This window comes from Acinonyx jubatus, chromosome A1 (assembly GCF_027475565.1).
Source record: "Acinonyx jubatus isolate Ajub_Pintada_27869175 chromosome A1, VMU_Ajub_asm_v1.0, whole genome shotgun sequence".
Classification (NCBI taxonomy): domain Eukaryota; kingdom Metazoa; phylum Chordata; class Mammalia; order Carnivora; family Felidae; genus Acinonyx; species Acinonyx jubatus.
This window is the reverse complement of record NC_069380.1, coordinates 200,007,966-200,031,892: the sequence shown is the minus strand read 5'-3', so window position 1 is coordinate 200,031,892 and position 23,927 is coordinate 200,007,966. Positions and strand designations below refer to the sequence as shown.

The window sequence follows — 23,927 nt, the reverse complement described above, 5'->3', positions numbered from 1 at the left end:
TAAAAAGCTACTGAGTCAATAAAATTAATAAATATGCATAAATACACAAAGAAACAACACCTTGAGGTATTCAGATTCACATTGTTATAATTCAACAAAAGAATCATCTATTTTTGAAGTAATGAGGACACCATGGATTGAAAAATTATCTGAGAAACAGAAAAAAAAACCCACAAATTTTATGTTTTGATTTAGAAACTATATCTTGTAAGTTAATGCCTATAATTCTTTAAAAAAATTTTTTTTAAGTTTATTCGTTTTTGAGAGAGAGAGAGAGAGACAGAGCATGAGCAGGGGAGGGGCAGAGAGAGGGAGACACAGAATCTGAAGTAGGCTCCAGGCTCTGAGCTGTCAGCACAGAGACCGACGCGGGGCTTGAACTCACTAACCGAGAGATCATGACATGAGCCGAAGTCAGACACTCAACCGACTGAGCCACCCAGGCTATGTCTATGTCCCTAATGTCTATAATTCTTAAGAGATACATACTGATATATGTAGAGGTAACATGACAGGACAGCTGGGATTTTGCTTTTATAAAATCACCAAATCAGTCTTTAATTAAATGTTTTTCACTTTGATACATTTTGTATTGGCCATTAATTCGTTCTTTAAACAATCTTCCTTTTTGACATAGTAATTATAGTGAGAATTCTCACTTTCTTTGTGGGAATATACACAGTTCTGAATTCCTTTTAAAAGTAAGATAGGGGTCCTAGATTCTAAAGGCAACAGATCACATATTTTTATATTCAGACAGCTATCCACAGAACAATGAATTTTAAAGAATTAAGAATTTTATTTTCCTCTAAGTTACTTTTTAGTTTGGTTTTGTATTTGGCAAACCCATAGAAAAGTCCTTTCAATGTTATTCCCTCTGATCTTCCTTGGTCACTAAATTTAAAAACAAAAAACTTACCAAAAATTTCATCAATAATTTCTCATTAGAAGTAATACAATAAAGCATAATAAAAAAGCTTTCTGTTATTAAAGTAGTAAATTAAACCCAACATGGATTTAAACATTTTCTATTTAGTACTAGAACCCTATAAATATTTATCTAAGTATTTCCTGACAAAATGGTTCAATATGGATTTTGGGTAAGCGTTGCATTGCCGTGAAATAGGGTTAAGTTGCAGAATATAAGCTTCTGGATCAAACAAGGAACTAATCACCTTTCAACCTAATTACCTGAAGTAAACAATATCTGAAACTCTCTGCCAAAGTCTATAAATTATAAGCATGTGGGCAAACATGTAATTATGAGACCTTAGAGTGAAGTCTGGGATGTTATAGAGGACTAGGTCCCATTCTTTATACATCTGGCTTTTATGGCTTTACCACTTTCTTTGTGAGGAATTAGATTCTTTTTTGTGGGATTTTATGAGATTATTTATTGTAATTAATAGCACATGCTGTAATTCAACAATTCCTTTAAGAAAATGCTATTATTTCTGAAATGTTTCCAGAGAAATATAATTACCATTTTCATAAAGGAAGTTAATGGTGACATAAGGTCTTTCATTACATATTAGAAATACATTGTTTTGTTTTGTTTTGTTTTGTTTTGCTTCCATGTGACTCCTGGACTCCTATTATAACAAGATAAGGCCTGGAATTACTATTTTCAACCTCATAGTATTAGTAGACATAGATTTATATACTAACCCTGCTGTATAGACAATGTTCAATACACTGAAATGAATTTCCTCCTTTTTGGTCTTTAACATTCTGTGTTCAAAAGTAATTTGACTTTTTGGAGCTATCCCCAAATCTTACTTTGGAAGAGGCAAAGTAAGTTGCCTGTTTTGACACTGGTCAATACCCAGAGGCTAATTTCAAATAGGCAAATCCACGTATCTCCATCTTGATTTATCTACCTAACAAAAGAACATCATAATGTATGTAGTATTACTTTTGATGTACACCTGAATGTGTAGAGTGCTCAGGCCCAAACTAATTGTCTCTTGAGCTCTTATTAACTAATACACTCTGGCAGGCATAATCATCTCATTGACTGGTTGCTGAGACTATGAAAGGCTCTGTTAAAACCTTGTTCACAGAAGATATGGAATAAGAAAACTATTCCTTTATGGGAGCACATACGTCTACAGATAGACACATTAACCAAAGAAGGAAAAATCTAATCTAATTCATGCATAGCCACAACGTCTTATTGTCTAAGGGCAGCTTGTAGGATAAATGTAAGTGTGACTTTACTCAAATTCCTGATCAAAGAGCTGATACCACTGATTAATTAATATTCTCAGGGGTTTTTTTTCCATCTACAGGGTAGACATCCTTAAGTGATATATTCCCATCTAAATCAATTGTCTTAATGCTACTGCATGCAAACCCAACTTCACAGAAAAATGGCACCATATATGACACTCAATGAACTGTCGAATGAATGAGAATGCTGCAGGGATTTAACAATAATAGCAGAAACAACTTTAGATGATCTTCACAGTGGAAAGCGTTTGCTTTTGTGTTTTAAACCAGGGAATTTAAGAAAAGAAAACTCTATTATTTCCTACCTTCCAAGTAATCTAACTTGACTTGAAACCTGATTTGAGTGCTCACAATGTACATAGCAGAAAGACAGGTTTCTCTGACCTACTCTCAGTATGCTGCCAAGTGGTACTTATAAGAGTCAACAACAACAACAAAAAAGAATTAAGGTAAGTTTCTAAAGCAGCTCTTTATATTTTTATTTTCACAAAACCTAGACTACAAAATACATCAGTGGAAGGCTCTGTGCTTTGCATTTGTCCAGCTCAGAACATCGTGTTGTTCATATGACTTCAATGAAAGGAAAGATCTGGTAACAAATTCTCACTGGATTCTTTTTATAATATTGTAGTTCTAGAATTCTGCCCAGTTGGAGTTTAATGACTCCAGACAGGATAGGTAATTAACTCTCCAAAACTGAAGAATGCTCTGAGTTAGATAATTTGATTCAGAATCCCCAATTGTGCCCTAATATTTGCAAAAGTGTTTACCATGATTTTTGTTATTCCATCTTGTTTTTGAAAGGTTAAATCCCAAACTGTGCTATATGGCAGATACCCATAAATTAGCTGAGTTCTTTCAAAACATGTCCACATACTTTCTTAATGTTTGTTTATTTTTGACAGAGAGACAGACAGAGCACCAGCAGGGGAGGGGCAAAAAGAGAGGGAGACACAGAATCCAAAGCAGGCTCCAGGCTCTGAGGTGTCAGCACAGAGCCCAACGTGGGGCTGGAGCTCATGAACCATGAGAACATGACCTGGGCTGAAGTCTGATGCTTAACTAGCTAAGCCACCCAAGACGCCCCTGTCCACAACTTTCTTGATATACTGGATTCAGGGGTTTTCCAGTCTAACAGCCAGATAATGATCAGTGGGCCTTAACTATCTTTAAGCACTTGATGTATTATGTTTTACCTAACCACACAAATTATCAAAATTGATTTAAGACTTTTCATAAAAACAAATAATCCAGTGAAGAAATGGGCAGAAAACATGAATAGACACTTCTCTAAAGAAGACATCCGGACGGCCAACAGGCACGTGAAAAGATGCTCAACATCACTCCTCGTCAGGGAAATACAAATCAAAACCACCCTCAGATATCACCTCATGCCAGTCAGAGTGGCCAAAATGAACAGATCAGGAGACTATAGATGCTGGAGAGGATGTGGAGAAATGGGAACCCTCTTGCACTGCTGGTGGGAATGCAAACTGGTGCAGCCACTCTGGAAAACAGTGTGGAGGTTCCTCAAAAAATTAAAAATAGACCTACCCTATAACCCAGCAGTAGCACTGGTAGGAATTTACCCAAGGGATACAGGAGTGCTGATGCATAGGGGCACTTGTACCCCAATGTTTATAGCAGCACTTTCAACAATAGCCAAATTGTGGAAAGAGCCTAAATGTCCATCAACTGATGAATGGATAAAGAAATTGTGGTTTATATACACAATGGAGTACTACGTGGCAATGAGAAAGAATGAAATATGGCCCTTTGTAGCGACATGGATGGAACTGGAGAGTGTGATGCTAAATGAAATAAGCCATACAGAGAAAGACAGATACCATATGTTTTCACTCTTATGTGGATCCTGAGAAACTTAACAGAATCCCATTGGGGGAGGGGAAGGAAAAAAAAAAGAGGTTAGAGTGGGAGAGAGCCAAAGCATAAGAGACTCTTAAAAACTGAGAACAAACTGAGGGTTGATGGGGGGTGAGAGGGAGGGGAGGGTAGGTGATGGGTATTGAAGAGGGCATCTTTTGGGATGAGCACTGGGTGTTGTATGGAAACCAATTTGACAATAAATTTCATATATTAAAAAAAAAAGACTTTTCATAGCATGCGTTGGTCTGTCCCTAGTCTTGGCTTCATGAACAGTGATCATTTAAAGTCTAGATTTCTTCTACGTTCTCAGTACTGATTCAAGACTTCAAATATAACTTTATAATTTTTATCAAAGTAACAGAATCAAAAAAGTCAGAAATGGTTCTTTTGACAAAGGCTATTCTTATTCTTAAAGTACAAAACAAGGCTGGATACTTTTGTTTCTCTTTTTGTTTCTTTTTAATTCTGCACCTGCATGAATCGAATTATCATTTATATGGAGTGTCTATATGCCATGTTGACACAGAAAATAAGAAAACAAGTATTTACCAACTCAGTCTGTTTCACAGCAAACATGTTATTTAGGATTCAATATGTAGTAGCTCTAGTCAATATTTTAAGAGCCCTATTGCACCTTCAATAATTCTTAGCTTGAAAATGATCCAGGTTACCTTACCATGCTTTAGGTACAAAGTGCAGAAGGTTTTACTTGATCTCTGAGAGAAGAGCACTGTTCACAGTAATCTCTTTGAACACTGACCAGTGACTGCTCTCCCTATTCTATGTAGGATCTCACTCAGAAAGGCTGGTCCACAACCTTCAGAAGAGTCAACCACCTGGGCCTCTCATGTCAGCCTCTGTAAACAAAGTGCAGTTATTCAGTCCACAAACTCACTCACCAATTGTCAAATTCTCATGCTGTTGAGTGCTTTCTTTCTGGATTTTTCTTTCTACTGTCCCTTCCAAAACTCGTTCTTCATCATTAACTCTCACATACCCTCAGCCTTTTCGTAACACTCTTCCTCTTCTCCTATGCGTTTCCTGAGACATAGGGACCCCCCTCACCCTCTCCAAAGCCTCAGCTTTCCTGGTAGCTCTCGCAAACAGAGTTGGTTCAATTCTTTCCTATTTCATAAGCCTTAGGTTCTTTTGGCAGTGGCCTCATTTTCCCAGCTCGCCTTTTGCTGCTGTCAGACAATTATTTGTCCAGCTGTAGTTTAAAAAAAAAAAAAAAAGTCTTCTCCTCAGCGCTCATTCCATTTGGCTATTCCACTCATAACGTTCCCTCATTTCTGCATATAACAACCTCTCAATCTCCAGCCTCAGCACATCTCCATTTATTAGAGAACTCTGTATTTTTCCACTGCGTTTTCTCTGCAAAATGTCAACTGCTGATTAATTAAAACAGCTACTTTCTATACCTGAGCTGCTGAAGATTACTGGAGAGGAAACTAGATTGTGGCTATTAAAAAATTTTTTTGTAATGCCCACCTCATTTGAGACCTTGGTCTATGGTCTATTCATTTCCTCATTCTTAACACCACTGATCCTATATTTATTCCTCTCTTCTATCTCCCCCAAAGCTCATGACTATCCTACTCAGTTTCAGATTAAAATTTTATCTTTTCCAGAGGAAACACATTCTTATATTTTAATCCCCTCAACTCTGACCCCTCATACCTTCAAACAAACAAACAAACAAACAAACAAACAAACAATCTGTAACTTTTCTTACTGGCCATGGCCTAATATTAAAAGACGGTGTGTTTTTTATTTAAGATGAATCGCTACCAACCTTTTCTAAACTTTTTCCTCCTTCAGAAACCTAAATAATTAGTTAACAGGTCCTCAACTTATGGGGAAAACCAACTCTCTCCGCAACCGTTGTGGACAGACCCTTTTGTAAAGTACAGAAAAAACGAATTGATATAAAAATGAAATTAATAAAACCCAAGACATATGTAATACAGCCTAAAGTTCTTAAATGTGGTGGCAATTACCTGATGGCTTTTTCTTCAGAACTGTTAACTTCTACATGAGCTTTATCTCAAATATTTAGAAATAATAAAATTTCTCATTTCCTCAAAACCATTTCAAATTGAAGAAGAATTTTCATTTCCTAGGTACTAACCTAATTCTTCCCCTCCCCCCCTTATATTCTTTTCAGTTTGGCTTCTCAAAAAAACTCTCCTCCCTGGAATTTTGAGACAGAGAGAGCTAGCCTGCCTTCACCCACCTTTAGTGGGTAAAGTGATTTTCTTTTCTCGGTTACATGTGCAAATTACCATCTGGTGCAAAATCTGATTTCCTGAAGGACATATGTGTCATAGCTACTCTGTGCTTCTGTCCCCCTCCCCCTTCTCCATGGATGAAAAGAATGTGCAGATATTTAAGGCTGACTTCATTTTCCCAAATGGGAAATTGAAACTTAGGAAAAAATATACATCTATTTGAGCGTTCTTATTGAACTGGCACAGATATATCACTGGAATTATAGAGAAAAATATGTCTCATCACGACTCTGCACTAAGACTAAACAGTACTAATACAGTCATAACAACTACATACTTATAGAATAGAATGTACTATTTATCTGTCACGACTATTAAGACAAAGTATAGTTGACTACGCATGTGTTATTTTGGTCATGTCCACACACTTTTTTAATAAACATATATGTATGTATAAAATAAAAAATTCAGGGTGCCTGGGTGACTCAGTCAGTTAAGTGTCCAACTTCGGCGCAGGTCACGAACGCATGGTTTGTGAGTTCAAGCCCTGTGTTGGGCTCTGTGCTGACAGATCAGAGCCTGGAGCTTGCTTCAGATTCTGTCTCTCTCCCTCTCTCTCTCTGTCTCTCTCTGTCCCGCTCATGCTCTATCTTTCTCTCTCTCTCAAAAACAAATAAACATTAAAAAATTTAAATAAAAAATTCAATTCTAGATATTTTTGTTGCAATGAAATTGTCACATTTCTTAATTCTCTTTTGCATTGACTATTACTTAAACTCTATGACTTTTTCGTTGCTTTGCCATGTATTGTATATCATCCATTTCTAATCCTACATATTTTTATACAGGATTCTAATTTCATATACCTAAACATTTAAAAAAGTATGTCTTCATGCAAAATTTCTCTTTGTTTAGCTTTGCTAGTGTGAGAAAAGTCTAAGAACATGAATTATTAAAGAAACATAAAAAATGGCAAAATCCTATAATATGGATTCTTTGAAGATTTTGACAGAAAACAATGATATGAAACAGTTACAGTGTAAACTGTAAAAGGTATACATTTTGAAAACTGGGAAACACATGCCTGATGGTATAGAGTTGACCCTCAGCAAATGTTTTTCTCCCACAGAGATTACTCAACTAACAATGCATTTCATAAATGGGTCAGCACTAACGAGTATCTAACGGAGACAAAACATTTCTACAAAGCTTACTCATTTTCCTATAAATTTCAAGTCATTATCAGCTGATGACTGGGAATAGGTCTGAAACAAAAATGCTTATGACAGGCGACATTTTTTTAATCAAATATATCTACATTCACATTTTTTAAATTCCTCATGAAGAAAGAGGACATCCTCTTAACTTATAGGGGGACTATGTAGTATAACAGAACATCTATTTATTGGACTGTGCCCTAGAAAACACAAAAGCGCAAGCATAACCCCCATGTGCTTAATTTACTTTAGGAAGTAGCTTACACACTGGGCAAATCAAATTACAAATGAATATTGAAAATGCTTCTATTAAGAAGAGTGTTTGATGGATTAGTACTATGGAAAAAATGAAATTAATTAAAATTAAACAATTTAAAATCATTGTCTATTCCTGTATTACAAATTTCAAATGGTTGTAAATGTATACAATATATGCAAATTATATAACTACTGAAATATTTTAATAAAGAAAATAAAAAAATATATTTTACAAACCACCTAAACCTTATTTTAATAATGGTGGTGGGAAGGATTTTTCATGCTTACTAGACACATTTATTTCAGGATAAAGTCAGCACTAAGATACTCATTTAATGAAATTTAATAAATTTCTTTTTGAAACTTCAAATCTTATCTCGAAAACTCAAAATGAAAATTTATTTTTTAAATAAAAAATTAATATTCTCTTTTTATTGTCTAGCACACAGTAAAAATGATATTCAAGTAAACAATCAGAAGTGGCTACATAAGTGTGTGTGTGTGTGTGTGTGTGTGCAGAGAAAGAGGATGAAAAATCAAACTAATAACCACATAAGCAATATTCGTTGAGTTCTGTAGCTCTTGTGAATCCATTTCAAATGGTATTTCCATAACACTGTGGTTTTGGGAGAAGACTGAAGAATAATTCATTTTAGAAACACCATAATGCTAATAATAGTCTCATTTTTATCTGTAGTATCTCATGTCAATCTTTTGCTTACTTTCTCTTTTGTATAACTGCAGTCTCATCAGATTTGTAATACGTTACACATTCCAATAAGTACAAATTGAGTTGTCTCTACCTTTGAGCTACAAATAGTAACATTATTCTAGTTTTTGTTATCAGTTCATTTGCTAAGCATATGAAATGAATCACATGGATTCATGCTTTTGGGAAGGGCAAAAACAGACCATACAATGGAATGGAGAAATGAACTTAATCCTTGTAAGAAGATACTTTACTTTGGAGACTTCATCTCATTAACTTGTATTTTAAAATACATCTAAATGATGATCACTGTTAAAATAGAAAAAAGACCACTTCAGTGTACAAGCTTTAGTAAGTAAACTATAAAAGCAAATAAAGCAGAGGATATTTAAACTCATTTTATATACTCTGTAAACTGTTTTCCTACACACAATATCCTGTTGATATTACATAGTCAATACATAGCTATTGAATTGCTTCGAAATTACCAAGTAAGAATGTCACAGGTATTTTCACACCATTCAGATATCATCCAGAAAGAATTTTTATACTAATCTTCAGTTAGTCAAATACTATTAAACTATCTTTGACAAATGTATAAAAACATAATATATTTTGGTGGTCTCTAGCAAATATATTTTTAAGTATGCCTCATATGATATTATGTATTATTATGGGTTCCATTTTCTATACTTTCTGTGAGAAAAAAATCAACTCTAAAATTCTTGGTTTCACATTCATGAACTTTGTTATATTGACAAGTGATAATAAATGTTTAGTATCTCAACCAATTTTTTGGCCTAAAATATTAAGAATTGTAGTGTTTGTGGTATGGTGAAATCTTTAAAATTTGGACATATATATTTGCATGGAGCATCAAACTGCTAGGTACAAATATTTTTTCAAAAATTTGAACTATTATTTTGCCAATCTTAGAGATATACAACAAAGGTAACATAAAAAAAACCACTGAAAAACAGTTTTTGCCATGTAAGAACTGAAAAAAATAGACATTGGAGAAATGCATAACTTGAAACCAGGAAACTAGAGTTCCAGTCCTGTCTTTGCATTAATCAGTTTCTAAAAATTTGCCTTAGCTTTTCAACTAAAAGAAAGAAGATGCAGCAAATTACCTCTGATGTGTAAAATTCCATAATACCCTTTACTTTAGAAATGAAAAAATACAATTTTAAAAAGAGAAAACACAGGGAAGTCAATTACACACACACACACACACACACACACACACACACACACACACACACTGGAAGATAAACTGGAAGTAAAACACTGATTTATGTAAGTAATTTCCCTAAACCTTGGTTTGTAAAACAAATAAATAAAAATATAATAATAAAACTAATGGTAATGTAAATACGTGGTATAATAAAATGTGATAGAAGCCATTATATTTAAAATAATTGCACGATGTCTTTCTCAACACCCCCTTCACCATTTACAGTCTAGAAAGGTTGTGTGCAAACCAGCTCATTGCATCATTTTCCAAAAGAAGTCAATAGAAAAGACTAGAGGAAAAAAAGCTGGCTTCTGAAAAAACCATTAAGATGAAAACAATGCTTCCTCATAATTTTTTAGCAGGAGCTGTAAGAATTACCTCATGCATTGGCACATCATCTTGCTACTCTACAAGATGAGCCAGTCAACTTAAGAATACTAATTTATTTGAGTGGATTTGTGTCAGAGTTGCCCTGGAAGAAAAAAAATGGTGTTGGGTCACTGTCTTGGCAAAAATGCCTTCACTAAGCACATGATTTTGGGTATGAAACCATAAAATACAGCTACAAATTTTAGCGAGTAAACCATACATTCGGCCATTTGGTGAAACCCAATAAGTGAGAAAAACGTAGTATTATTGCAACCTCCCGAAAAGAAACTTAAAAAATAAACAAGGGTTGGCAAAGTTGCCAGCAACCCAAGAAACACTGGAGTAGGGTTTGATCTATTGGAAAATGGCATGATTTCAGATTCACTAGTTGAACACTTTCCAGAACCACATATGCTTTATAATGCTTCATCAGTTCAGATAATAGGGCATCAAGATATTTGCCAGACCACCTTAAGTGCTGAATATACTTCAGTATCAGAATGGTTCTAGGAATTATATAAATTGCTGTATGTGGAAGGACCCTTAAAAGGAATTCATTTTTTTTGTATAAATTTGATTTTTCTAATCACCAAAGACACTTACCAATATCGGCCCTGTGCAGAATATCAGTAGGCACTGGATCCTCCAGTGTTCATGGTCTCAACTCCACCACACATTCACACACGCATGCAAACACTCCTGTCTCCAGCATCCAGCCACCCGTTTTAAGCAGGACTGAGTTTTCTCTAGACCCGCTGCAGAGCTGTCAGAATTGTTCTTCCTTTTAACACACACATCTTGTAGTAACCACATTTGATTTATTTGGGGTGGGGTGTGGTTAGGGGAGTCAGGACACATGTGAGATATTTCTCTCTTACCCTTTTAAAATAGCTTGTCTGGGTATAGAATTCTAGATTGAAAATCTTTTTCTCAGAGATATTTGAAGACTTAACTCCATTCCTTCCAGCATCTAGCGAAACCGTATCTTTCGCCAAATACAAGTTGAATCGCTTCAGTGAAAAGATAGGAGGTTTACATGGGGATACAAGAAAAATGCCCCAAATCCATGTATGTGTGTGCAGGGTGTGAGACATAGGTTACAAGTAATGATTTGCACAGTTGTCATATTGACCTTGAATTCCATACCTTTCCTGCATTCAGTCCTATTGCTCAGTTATGTTCTGCATTAAGCCTTCTGACTTCAAATCAAAATGTCTCCACAGTTCACAGTACAGACTGGCTCTCACCTCTTCTGCAGACCCTTTTGCAGCATATTCCAGGATCTGATTTTCTCTCTGTGGGCTATTCTTCATTCTACTCCCTTTCATTTTAATCTCGTAAAAATTTTGAGAACTTTCCCATCTCAGTAAGAGCTCCCTGCTCTTATTCCCTTCTGTTTTATAAATGCATTCCTTTTTTCACTTTGTTTCTTTAATAGTGCTGGAGTCTTAGGAGGAACAAAATGCCCATATATGTGTCTTATCTGTCTTCCTCAACTAGAAATCTCTTTTCCTTTTTTTTTTAATGTTTATTTATTTTTGAGGGAGAGAGAGAGAGAAAGAGAGAGAGACAGAGCATGAGCAGGGGAGGGGAAGAAAGAGAGGGAGACACAGAAACCAAAGAAGCAGGCTTTAGGTTTGAGCTGTCAGCACAGAGCCCGACGCGGGCCTCGAACTCAGGGATGGCAAAATCATGACCTGAGCTGAAGTTCGACACTTAACTGACTGAGCCAAACCTCTTATTTTCTTCCCAATTGTTTGAATCGTCAACCCTAATATAAAAGGACTATACAACTCAAATTCATAGCTACACATTCTTTCTGGAATAACTGATTTGTTCCAATAAGCTGTTGATATATTCAACTACCAATAAGTCATTATTAAATTAGTTTAATTTTGTAGCATACTTCCCAACCTCCAAGTTACCCTCCCTCAATAATTCTCCTCATAAATAGGTTTGGTTTCACACACCTACATTTAAAAATTAATTTAGAATCTCTTTGTGAAATCCCTATCCTATTCCTAAAATTATGTTGGGCTTTGTTGTAACAGATTTAATTCATAAATTAATTTGTGTCTGTCATTATTTTTCAACATTTATTACTTTTTCAACATTATTATCTCATATTTTCACCTTCTTTGGAAATATGGTCTTCTTGGCATCCAGAATTAACACGCTATGATTCAAACTTGAACACGTTAGATCTCTGCTTGAACTTTTGTTAGAGATCCAGATAATCTTTAGGATGTCTGAACTCCTTGGCCTAGTATAAAAGGCCCCTTGTGATCTGCCCTCTGTCCACTATTTCACCATCATGTCTCATCTGTCCTCTATAGGTAATCCATGCTTGGGGGAGACCAAACTTGTCATAGTACCCTTTATACAACATGATTGATCAGGGCCTGTATCTGTTTACATAATATTGTCTCTTGGTATAAGGCCTTCCATCCCATCTCTTTTTGGACTGATGACTTTCTTATTCATATTTCAAAACTTGGCTCAAACATCACTTCCTCAGGAAAGGCTTACTTGACTTCTCTCGGGAGAGAATTAAGAGTTTCCTCCCATAGGACCTAGTCCATAATTCTATAAAAATGTTTTATACTTGACTATAATTACATGTTTATACGTCTGTGTCCTCAACTAGATTGTAAAACCCTGGAGGTCAAGCACTGTATTCACATAGCAGGTGCTTAACACATGTTTATAAAATATAAGAATATGAACAAGAGACGAAGGAACAGGAAGAAAGGAAGGAAGGAAGGGAGGGAGGGAGGGAGGGAGGGAGGGAGGGAGGGAGGAAGGAAGGAAGGAAGGAAGAAGGAAGGAAGGAAAGAAGGAAGGAAGGAAGGGTGGGAGGGAGGGATAGAAGGCGGGAAGGAGGAAGGAAGAAAGGGAGGCAAGGAAGCAGGGAGGGAGTTGGCAGGGTGGAAAGAAGAAAGGACTTCCTAGTTTGAAAACAAGTGGACATTTTAGTAAATAAGGACCTTTGGGATTATTACATATTTTTTCAAATTCTTTGTGTGTGTGTGATAACAGAATGGAGACTCTGATTTGAAGAGAATCTTTATCTTGTGCCTATAATGAAATAAGTTATATACAAATTTTGTTTGTAATTTTTGTACTCATTAATTCTAGACTATCTGTCATCCTTTGTCACACCCGGATTGCATGATCAATATCCATATAGACATTGTCATTGTGTAGCTTGTCGTTATTCAAGCTTTTAATTACCAAACCTTACTTCTCTGGTGCCATCTTTTTTCCTACCTAGTTTTTATTCTTCATTGTCTGATTCTCACTAAATTTTTTTTTAATTGTTTGAGGTGGCTACTCTTGGAAAAGTTCCATTTTCTCCTGCTCTCTTCTCTCTGCTCATCACTTCCTTCATTACCCAGTCTGACACAAAAGTCCATCATTTCAACCAGTATCTTACCAAAATTGTCAATTATCTTCTGCTCTGATGCATCTTCATGGTAATATCCTGTTCCAAGATTATCTGACTGTCCACAATCTCACTCCTATATATGAGCTTCCATATATTGCTGAAGAGAATGCCGTAACTGCACAACTAGCTCACAGTTTTAACATTAACTAGATTTTCAACACTGTTTAGTGTTATGTGCACATCCCTACACAGCATAAATCTGAATCTCAGGTTAGCTAGTTCAAACTTTTCCAAGTCTCCCAAAGTCTACCATGCTTCACCTGCTTATTTCATCACAAGAAAATATTTAACTTCCAATTTTACTGAGAAACACTGTCATTTACAGACATGTTTACATCCATCCTTTCTCCTTACTTTCAAGTGGATGTCATTTGTTTCCCTCTCTGACAACTCTTTCTCTTTTCTTAATCTTGCTATATTCTCAGTGGCCTTGTTTCATTCATTATCCTGTCTTCTTCCTCAGATTCATCCCTATATTTTCTCTTATCAGAATTTAAGCATATTTAAATCTCTCCTATATTAAAAATTTGTCCACTCAACCTCTATTCCTCTCCATCCACTATACTAATATCTACTTCTTGTCTCAAATATATTGAAAAGTTGTTTACATATTCTCCAATTTTGAGCCTATATTCACTTTTAAACATGTGGAATCTGATGTCTCCTATTTCAGCTGAGAACATTCATGGAGAAATCGACATATATCTCTGTGGCTATACAATAAGCAATTTGCAAACTACATTTGCTTGACCTCCCTGTATATTCACCAGGTTTTATTTACTCCTCCTCCACACTCTACTTTCTCTGTTTCTGATATTTTAATAAGCAATTTTCCTTATTGCTCCTCATTTATTCCCATTTCTCTCATGAAGTATAATTCGGTGTCAAGGTATACAGTCTCTGCTCTCTAGGAATATAAATTACTCAGATTCCACTCTACACACTCTCCTTGAGGGACCCTTCCATTTCTATAACTTCAATCATTACTTATAGTCAGGGGGCTCCATTACCTTGAATTCTACTGAAGACACCTGCTCATTTTATTTATTTATTTTTTTAAAGTTTATTTATTTATTTCAAACAAAGAGTGAGAGTGGGCAAGGGAGAAAGAAGGAGAGAGAGAAGATCTGTACTGCCAGCATGAACCCAGTGTAGGGCTGGAACTCATGAACCGAGAGATTATTACCTGAACTGAAATCAACAGTCCTCCCTCTTCATTCTAAAATCCACAGTCAGGTCACTCTGAAGATGTATGAAACTGTATTAAACTCTTCCCACCTCCATATCCCAGGTGAATTCTCTACAGGGACTAATACATACCAAGCCTCACAGAAGCGTCTCCTCAGGCTAATGCTAGGTTTACTCTGTTCCCTCATCCTCCACATTCAATTAGTAACCACAACCTGTGAGTATCCCACCATAAAAGTTTTTGAATCACAAAGTCTTCAATTCAGACATTCCTCATTTTCCACTTGAGTTATTCCAAAACTTCCTAAATTATTTGTAGCTCTCTTGATTTACCCTCTGGTACCCTGCAACTAGAGTTTTCTTTCTAAAACATAAATACGATGATGCCACTTTCCTGGTTAGAAATCTTTAATGAAGCTCCATTAAATCTGAGATAAAGGCCAAGATCCTAAGTGTAACATTTATGGCCCTTCATGGTCTGGTCACTGTTTACTTCTCAGGCCTCATATGCATCCCTTTCTCTTAGCCGCCATGTTATTTACTTCTAATTACTATATTTGAAAATGTTTATGATTCTTCTTTCTGTCTCCATTAAAATATAAGGTTGATGAGGAGGATTTTATCTTACTCTCTTAGTATCTCAAAGTATCTCTTTGGCACAAAGTCTTTAATTACAATAAACATATGTCAATTACAAACAGTTGATGGAGAATGGATGAGTGAAATCCACTACCTGTTAATGCTAAGTCAGTTTCATGTTTATATAAAATAAGTAGCACACAAATACTGCAATCCAGGTGCCACCTACTCAAAAATAGTGTATGTTTTTAAAAATGAAAATGATTCCAATGGGATATTTATTTACCTGTTAAGTCTAGTAGGAACTAGTTGAGTATGTAAAATAAACTAGTGGTTAATTATGTTTTAATTACTTTTATGGTCATTGTCATATGTTGTATGATCATAAAATTTTTACATGTTCTACAATCATAAAATTGTTAAATGGAGGAGCTTGGTTTCTATGTTTTGAATGTTCTAAGCTTCTAGAATTTTAAAAATATTGTAGGACTAACAATATTTTTATGAAGGCACAGACAATTTTGAATTTTTGTGACTATTTTCAATTATCCCAAAGAAAACAGTATCCTCTGATGCTGGATCTGAGAACATAAACCCCACTGTATTTTAAGGAGTTCCAGATCCATTATCAATTTGAGTTAATGGGCTAACCCTGTAACAGACACCTACACCAAGCCAAAATCCACTCTATAAAACTGAATATTTGGACTTATTCCTATTAAGTTGGCATGATTTAAACTCAATAGGATTCAGTATTTCTGACAAATTCTAAATGGAGGAGTCCAAAAGGTTACTATCATTATTATCTGGGCTTTCACCCAGCATTCAAACTCACAAATCACTGTCATGTTTTCTGCTAAATTCAGCATCGATTCTAGACTCCACATTCTTTCATTCCTTTAGTATATTTATGTAGTATAAGAATTAATTGAAGAGCGTATTTCTGTATTATGCTTAGCAGTGTATTTAGAAATAAAAAACATGCATTTTTATTTAAGACTCAAAAGGTGAAAAGTTTTAATAAGTCTACCTCTCTACATACTTATATTTCTGTAACCCTTTTTTCTGTTTTTTTTCCTTTATATAAGTTTATTTATGTATTTTAAAAGAAGAGAGCACAAACAAGGGAGGGGCAGAGAGGAAGAGAGAGAGAATCCCAAGCAGGTTCTGCACTGTAAGCACAGAGCCTGATGTGGGGCTCGAACTCACAAACCACAAGATCATGACCTGAGCCAAAAACAAGAGTGGGATGGATGCTTAACCGACTAAGCCACCCAAGCACTGTCTGGAACCCTTTTTTCTAACTGTTTTTGAAAAATATCAGCATTTCCTAAACAGTCATATTGAAGGGCTCAAATTTTGGGTTTCATATACGGAATGAGAATTCTAAAAGTTTTACAATTAAATTGTAAATAAAAACATTTACAAAGCATTTTTTAAAAGCAGCAGGTGAGAGTATCTAAAAGACATTTGTACCCTGAAAAGGAGACAAAAATGTTTTCAATATTCCTGTAGATGCTATCCATACTGCAAAGTTCTTTTAAGGATATTATAAACTTTGTTATCTGCCAACCAATTTGATAGATAATCATCCTTTAAAAGGAAATGCTATAGATGGAGTGGGTCTCTCTCAAGTTCATATTGAGCCTTAACCTCTGACGTGTTGGTATTTAGAGATAGGGCCTTGGGAGGTAATTAGGTCATGAAGGTAGAGTCTTCATCAAAGGATTGGGGCCCTTAGAGCAAGAGACCAGAGAACTTGTTCTCTCTCTTTCCACCATGTGAGGACACAGCAGGCACATGGCCATCTGTGAACAAGGAAGAGGACTCTCACCAGACATCAAATCTGCCAGCACATGTCTCTTGGACTCTCCAACCTCGAGAACTGTGAGAAATAAATATCTTGCTGAAGTCATTCAAGTCTATGGTATTTTATTACAGAAACCCCAGCTGACTAGGATGGGGCAGTATTAATTTTACTGTTAATTTGCAAATTAGAAGTCATATTCACTTAACAATTTTAAGTAAGCCATCTGGCTAAAAAAATGGAAAAAGCCTATATCTTTACGTATTCAATGACTGTGTTGTCAGTGAGAACTTATGGTGAAGCCACTACTGAGTGTATGTAAGAAAAACCAGTATTAAGTGAATAGTATGTATTAGTATGGAATCTGCGTGTTTCTAAGTATATGTGAAAAATATTTGAATTTTATGGTCAAATAGACTTGTCTCCTCGGGCACGGCAGAGCATGGAGAACAAGTTCAGGTCCCAGATTGACTAGGGAAATCTATGACCAAGTCGACTGGGATTGCCAAGACTGGAAGTTAACACAGAGTAAAACTGTCATTGCTGGATTAAAAACACAGTAAAATGGGATATACAGTAGATGAGCAGTAGATAGGTTTAGAAGTAGACTCACCAACAAAAATTCAGAGAGAAGAAGACCTAACATCAAAGAGGAACACAAGCCCCAGACTCTTTCAGGTGCAGTGGGATCAATGACCAACCCAGCTTCCTAGAGTCAGGGAGATTCACTGCCTTTATACAATTGGTCAAACCTAGAAATGCTTAGAGTTTTATGATCATTCAATCAGTCAGCATGACTTTTTTATTTGGATTTCTTCTCCTTTTCCACCCCTCTGCTTCATTTGTATTCTAGATGTACATTAATTCTTTCCTAGGTTGGAGTTTCTGCTTTGTAAATGGTTTCCCTGTCTTTGGGCTGGATTTCTCCCCAATGATTTCTTCTTGATGGTACTCTGTGAAGTTTTTTAAACTTAAACTCGTTTCCTTACAATCTGCCTTATACCTTTGGTTTGTCTCTTCTACAATCGGTTGGTGTGTGCCAAGAGTTGAGTTTTACGTTGGTCAAGTCAGCACCATTTAGAAGGAAAAAATGAAAGGAGTATTTAAGCACATATGATATTCCTTTCTACTTTTTTCCCCTTAATTTGAGCAATGTTTTCATTTTAGGCTATAAACCTATTTATGTCTAAATCACCCTTTTAAAAAATCAAAAAAGGAAAACAGCAACAAAAATAAAATTGGAAAGAAATCTCCACTCGAATCCCCACGTAGATACCATTCTCTTTCATACTGACCATCTACACTTCCTCATTTCCTACTCACTGCCTTAGCCCAGTCTCATTTTTGTGTCCATTGCCTCTTTTTGCCAAAGTCCACCTCAATGCCCTCTTGCTGACATAGCAATTTATGTTCTGCAGCCTAAGTTTTTTTTTTTTTTTATCTCTATTGTTTTTCACATTTTAGATTATTGACTTTCTGAAAATTTTTACTCCCGTAGTTTTCCAGACCTCCATACTATCCGAATACTTCTTTTGGCCTCATTCATAGATTTTATTGTTACTGTTGTTGCCCTTTACTGAAAATCCACTTTCTCTAGCTGATGCCTCTAATACTTCCCCTGAAAAACTCTTCTTATAGACTATATCTTCCCTGTTTTATTTCTCTATTTATTTTTTGTTTATTTATTTTAACCATACGCCCTAGACTCATATCAAACTCAACATGCCCCAAATCAAACTTAAAGTTACTTTCACTAAGCATTCTCTATTTTGGTTATTTTAGTTAGTGACAAAGACATTTACCCAGAAACTGAAGAAATCTGAGATTCAACCTTAACTATTTTGTTTTTGTTCATCCTCTATTCCTACGAATTTTATCTCCTAAATATTTGGTGCCTTTCTCCCATTTGCATGTTTCTTGACTACCAATAATTCACATTCTCATCAATTTTAAACTTAATTACTATCATGACTTACAACTACTCAACAGATATATTCATTGATGAAAACTTAGAAAAATTAGAGACAAACAAACAAACAAAGCAAATACAAAATATTATTTAGTGCTACCACTGATTTGGGTTGGCTAGTTAGCTCAGATGCTTACAGCATGATGCTGATAATGCACCCGCTGATTTAATTGCTGTTATTTGGTATAGTTCTTCCTAGATATTTTTCTTTATTTATATTCTCTCTCTTTTTCCATATATTTTAAATATACATGTATTTATTTAGGGAGAAATCAGTACATAAGTTTTTATAACCAGTATTTCATTCAATAGTACATAATGGGCATCTTCCCTCATAAACATAAATGTATTGTTTGTGATTATTTGTTGTAGGTCTTCCATGCATATGAATGGCATTTAAAACTTTTATATGGAATATTGTAGTTCAGGCTCTAATTGCTAATGTATTTAAAATATCTTCCTCTAAATTCATTGTATAAATGAACTAAAGTTTATTCAACCAATCTGCTATGACTGGGCATTTAGTGAGCCATTTTAAACACAGCTTAATATTTTATAATTGAACCCTACCTATAAAAAGAAGAAGAAAAAACAAATGTCCTCAGCATGGCACAAATGACTCTGAATTATCCAACTTTCTCCTCTATCTCTAGTTTCACATCCTATTATTCTGTAATTAAAACATCTACAGAAACTGACAAAGTTGGCTTAATTCATAATACAATCACACTGTAAGATCATTTGAATCTATAAACAGGGAGATATTTAAATGCTCATGGATTTGTCACATGCTTCAATTTTAAAGGTTACTTATTCATCCATTTGTGCTTATTGTAAGCCAGACACTTCGCTAGGTATGGATGACTCACAGGTGATCGAGGTGAGCACGATCCTGGGAACGTTTACTCTCATAGAAGATGAGCAACTCTGCTTTAATTTGGTTTCAGCAAGACAAAGCAAAACAAAACCAACATTAAAATGCACCTAACCCTAGAAAAATTATACGTTATTCATCTGTTGGAGAAAAAAAACCAACTAAGTGAGGAGAAAACACAGTAGCTGTAGACAGACTGGATGCATGGGACACTATCATGGTGACATGCTGAAGCTTCCAGATTGTAGCGAGCAGCCAGGATGTAGCTGCAAACTTGGTGTATCTGCAGGTGAGAGAACCAACAAGAAGCAGAGAGACACAGAGGGGGCAAATTAGCAAAAGTGAACGCAATATCTAGTTTTTCCCGAGCAATATTAACCTCTATGTACAACTGCTGTCTGCCAGGTCCAAATTTAATATTTAAATAAAGTATTGCAATATTTATTTAAGCACATCTATATTTAAAAGGTTTAATAATTAAATGAAAATTTTAAACTTTTGTACTTATTTTACCCAAGATATTTTTAGAACAATTGTTTGCAGTATAGCATTAAAGCTTCTTCTGTAGCCCTTAAAATTTCAGGTCTTTTGCAAAAAAAAAAAAAATTACCCCAAAGAATGGCAAATGTTCCATCCTTCAACTGGTGGGGGACTACAAGAATGTTCTTTAGGAGTCCAACATCAGGTTACTATTAATGCTCTCAGGAGAACTGGCTGCCCCTCAGGGAAAGGACATGGTTCAGCTATAGTGAAAATGCCTGTAGCACTCAGTCCATGACATCAATTATACTCGTAAAAAACAAGCTCAGAACCTGGCAACGTATCTGTGTTTCAGAAGATTGTAAGGCTTGAATGAGATGGATGTGCTTATTCATACTGGTGTGTGTTCACTGCAAGGTAGCTCTAATTTCTCATACTCAACACAACACTGGGTAAAACACTTAATGAACAAACATCTATAAAAAAAACACATCCAATTTCTTCACTGCAACTCTCATCCAAAAGGGTGTTGTCTACCTTGATCTTTTCTCACATGTAGAAAGAATAGAAGCCAAAGATCACAATTATAAAACACAAGGACTAGTATTTTTAGTTCCTTTGAATGCTTTCCCCTTCACTGTGATAAATTTCTCTCTCTGCAACTGGTTTTTACTTCCAAATACTCTGAGGGTGTGTGTGTGTGTGTGTGTGTGTGTGTGTGTGTGTGCGACATTGTAATGCACCTTTAACTTTGATATCTCTGATTATCTTGAGCAATGGTAAAAATTTTAGTTATATATATTTACATTTTGCTGAAACACATCTAAGTTAATCTAAAATCTGTCAGTTAAATCTCTCATAATGCTCGTACAATTATGTGCATACATTTTACCTAGAGTCAGGGCAATATAGTATACATGGCAAAAGGGCACATTAACACATATTGGCTTTATGTACATTTTTGAACTGAAACTTAGTTTTAAAAATAATTTATTCACTCTTTGAAGTTTCAAAATTAAAATGCAGAAACCCTAATGATTGTCAAATTAGTCATCAAAATTTATAAAAATATTGAAAAAACCCTTTTCTTGGAACTTAACAAAAGCTTATCTACCTTGCAATTCAAGTGGATAATTCATTTTTAACAGAAAACTCATGTTCTGTTTGTCACTATGAAAGATTAAAAAAACACACATGTCTTCCACTGTGACACAATTATAATAATATTATAGACTCTGACAACAGAGTTTACTTCAAGGTGTGATTCCATTTAACTCTAGGTGAAGTCAACATTTGTATAGATGAAGATTGTGCAAATTTTCATTTAAAATAAATTTCTGCCCTTCATTAATAGTTTTTTCTTAATTTAAAGTTATTTAATTTACTAAGTAAACGTGTCTTTAAATCTATCATCTTTACTGAAACTAGGATACAATAATAGAAATGGCTTGTGCAGTAACCCTGTATTCCATTTGGGGGGATCATATATATAGTGTGTATATTTCCCTGCAGACGTAAGACAAAAGCTATAAATTAGAATGTACAGAACCTGTAATTATATTTTTTAGCAAAAATATTTTTCTTTATTCAACAGAAAAGTACTTTATACTTACATAAAGAATATAGCTGGAAAAATGAACAAAGTAACTTTTTACTACATTTAATAACATGGAGTTTTATTCTTTCTAATAGACTTCTTTATTAACAATGTGAAAAGGGGGGCTAAGCTGTAATAATCACAATGTAGGTTACGAACATATTACACAATGTAATTACGAACAAATGTAATTTTCAAATGACATAACTATGCATGTAGGACAAGCTCAAAAATAAAAAACATAACTCATGCTCACAATGGGTCGTATGTGTACCACCACTTATTTTTTTTAAATATCTCATCATTTTATCACTGAAGAAAAATAAAAGAGAAAAAAGCTTTAAAGTGGCCACGGTTGCCTGTGGATTTGTTCACCTTTTTTTTCATGTTCTCTACAATTTCATCTATTTCGTTATGAACTTAGGTCTCAGTGTAGCCTTTACTTCCTCTAGAAAACCTTCCTTGTGCCTCTTGGGATTGTAGTGGATATCCTCCCCTGTGTGTTCCCACAGCACCTTCATGCTGAGGCATAACTGCCCGTTATTTGTCCTCTTCATTAGACCATAAACTCCACGTATCTAAGAATTATGGTTTGTTTTTCATTATATTTCTAGTACTTTATTTTTAACTTTACATAAAGCTCAATAAATAGGTATTGAATTCAAATTGATAAGAGTTTAAGCAAATTTGCAAGATCATAGATCCAGATAATTTTGCTCCATACTATTCCCAGGATACATTTATACCACCCTAAGGCATACTTGATTGAACCATTATAAACACATCAGGACATGATATACAATCTAATTTGAAAATCTGACCACCTAGCAAATATCAGCACTGTGTTAATTATGATACTTCGTATTATTGTCGTCACTTCTCAAAACTACTTAAAACATTCTTTCCAGAAACAGAAAACCTGTATGTTTTACCACCTTATTGAGGAGATCTAGGATTCAAGCAAAAGAAAGGGGTGGTAATTAGATTATACCATACCAATATTGCTAAAGGTTATGAGCACAGGCACATTGTTCACAAAGTGAGGAAAACAATGTCATCAGGCAGAATGGTAATCTGAAGTTGGTCTATGGAAGAAATATGACCCCAAAAACTACCTAAAATGTGTTTTGAGAAATAATGTGCAAAGCCAGGACTAATTCTTTTAAATCCAAAAGCAGGTTTTGCATAAACATATCGAAGGAAAAAAAGGAGAAAAAACAGCCTTTAGTTTTGTTGGTAAGAAGGTCAATAAACTTGTTAATAGGTGTTTATGAAGCTTGCATAGGAAATAAACAAAAGAGGGCAGGAGCTAAATTATTAGAAAAACAGCAATAAATTTTTCGTAAACAAATTAAGTTAAAGGAATAACATAATTAATGTCTAAAAATGTATCACAAATATACAAAGGAAACACTAAGATCTAAATGGAAAATTATCCAAAGGTTATAAATATGTTTCACAAAATAAAAAATAAATTTTCTAATAAAAACATGAATAATATTAAATCTCTAGGTAAGACAAATTATAAAACAATTTTTAAATGGGATACCATTTCTCGCCATTAATACTGGTTCTTTTGAAATACATTTTTCTATTGAGGACATGGCAAAATGGACTTATTCACAATTGGTTTTGATATAAACTGGTACAATGTTTATGTAAAAAATTGACAATGCTCAATATTTCAAAATATTACACATACTTTGAAATAATAAATTAATAAAAAAGAGCAAACTGTACAAAAATACTCAAAGCTGTGGTCAAATATGTATATATGGCTGTTAGAATACATCAGTGAACAAAACAGGTTAGTTGTCCACTCTCTTGAAGCTTATATTCTAATGC

The 23,927-nt window shown here is 34.8% G+C and overlaps 1 protein-coding gene across 1 annotated transcript in view; it reads right to left on the bottom strand.

Moving 5' to 3' along the window:
• Positions 1-23,927, bottom strand: part of HCN1 (hyperpolarization activated cyclic nucleotide gated potassium channel 1) — a 384,422-nt gene that overhangs the window by 169,173 nt on the left and 191,322 nt on the right. The gene's annotated exons all lie outside the window — the stretch shown is intronic.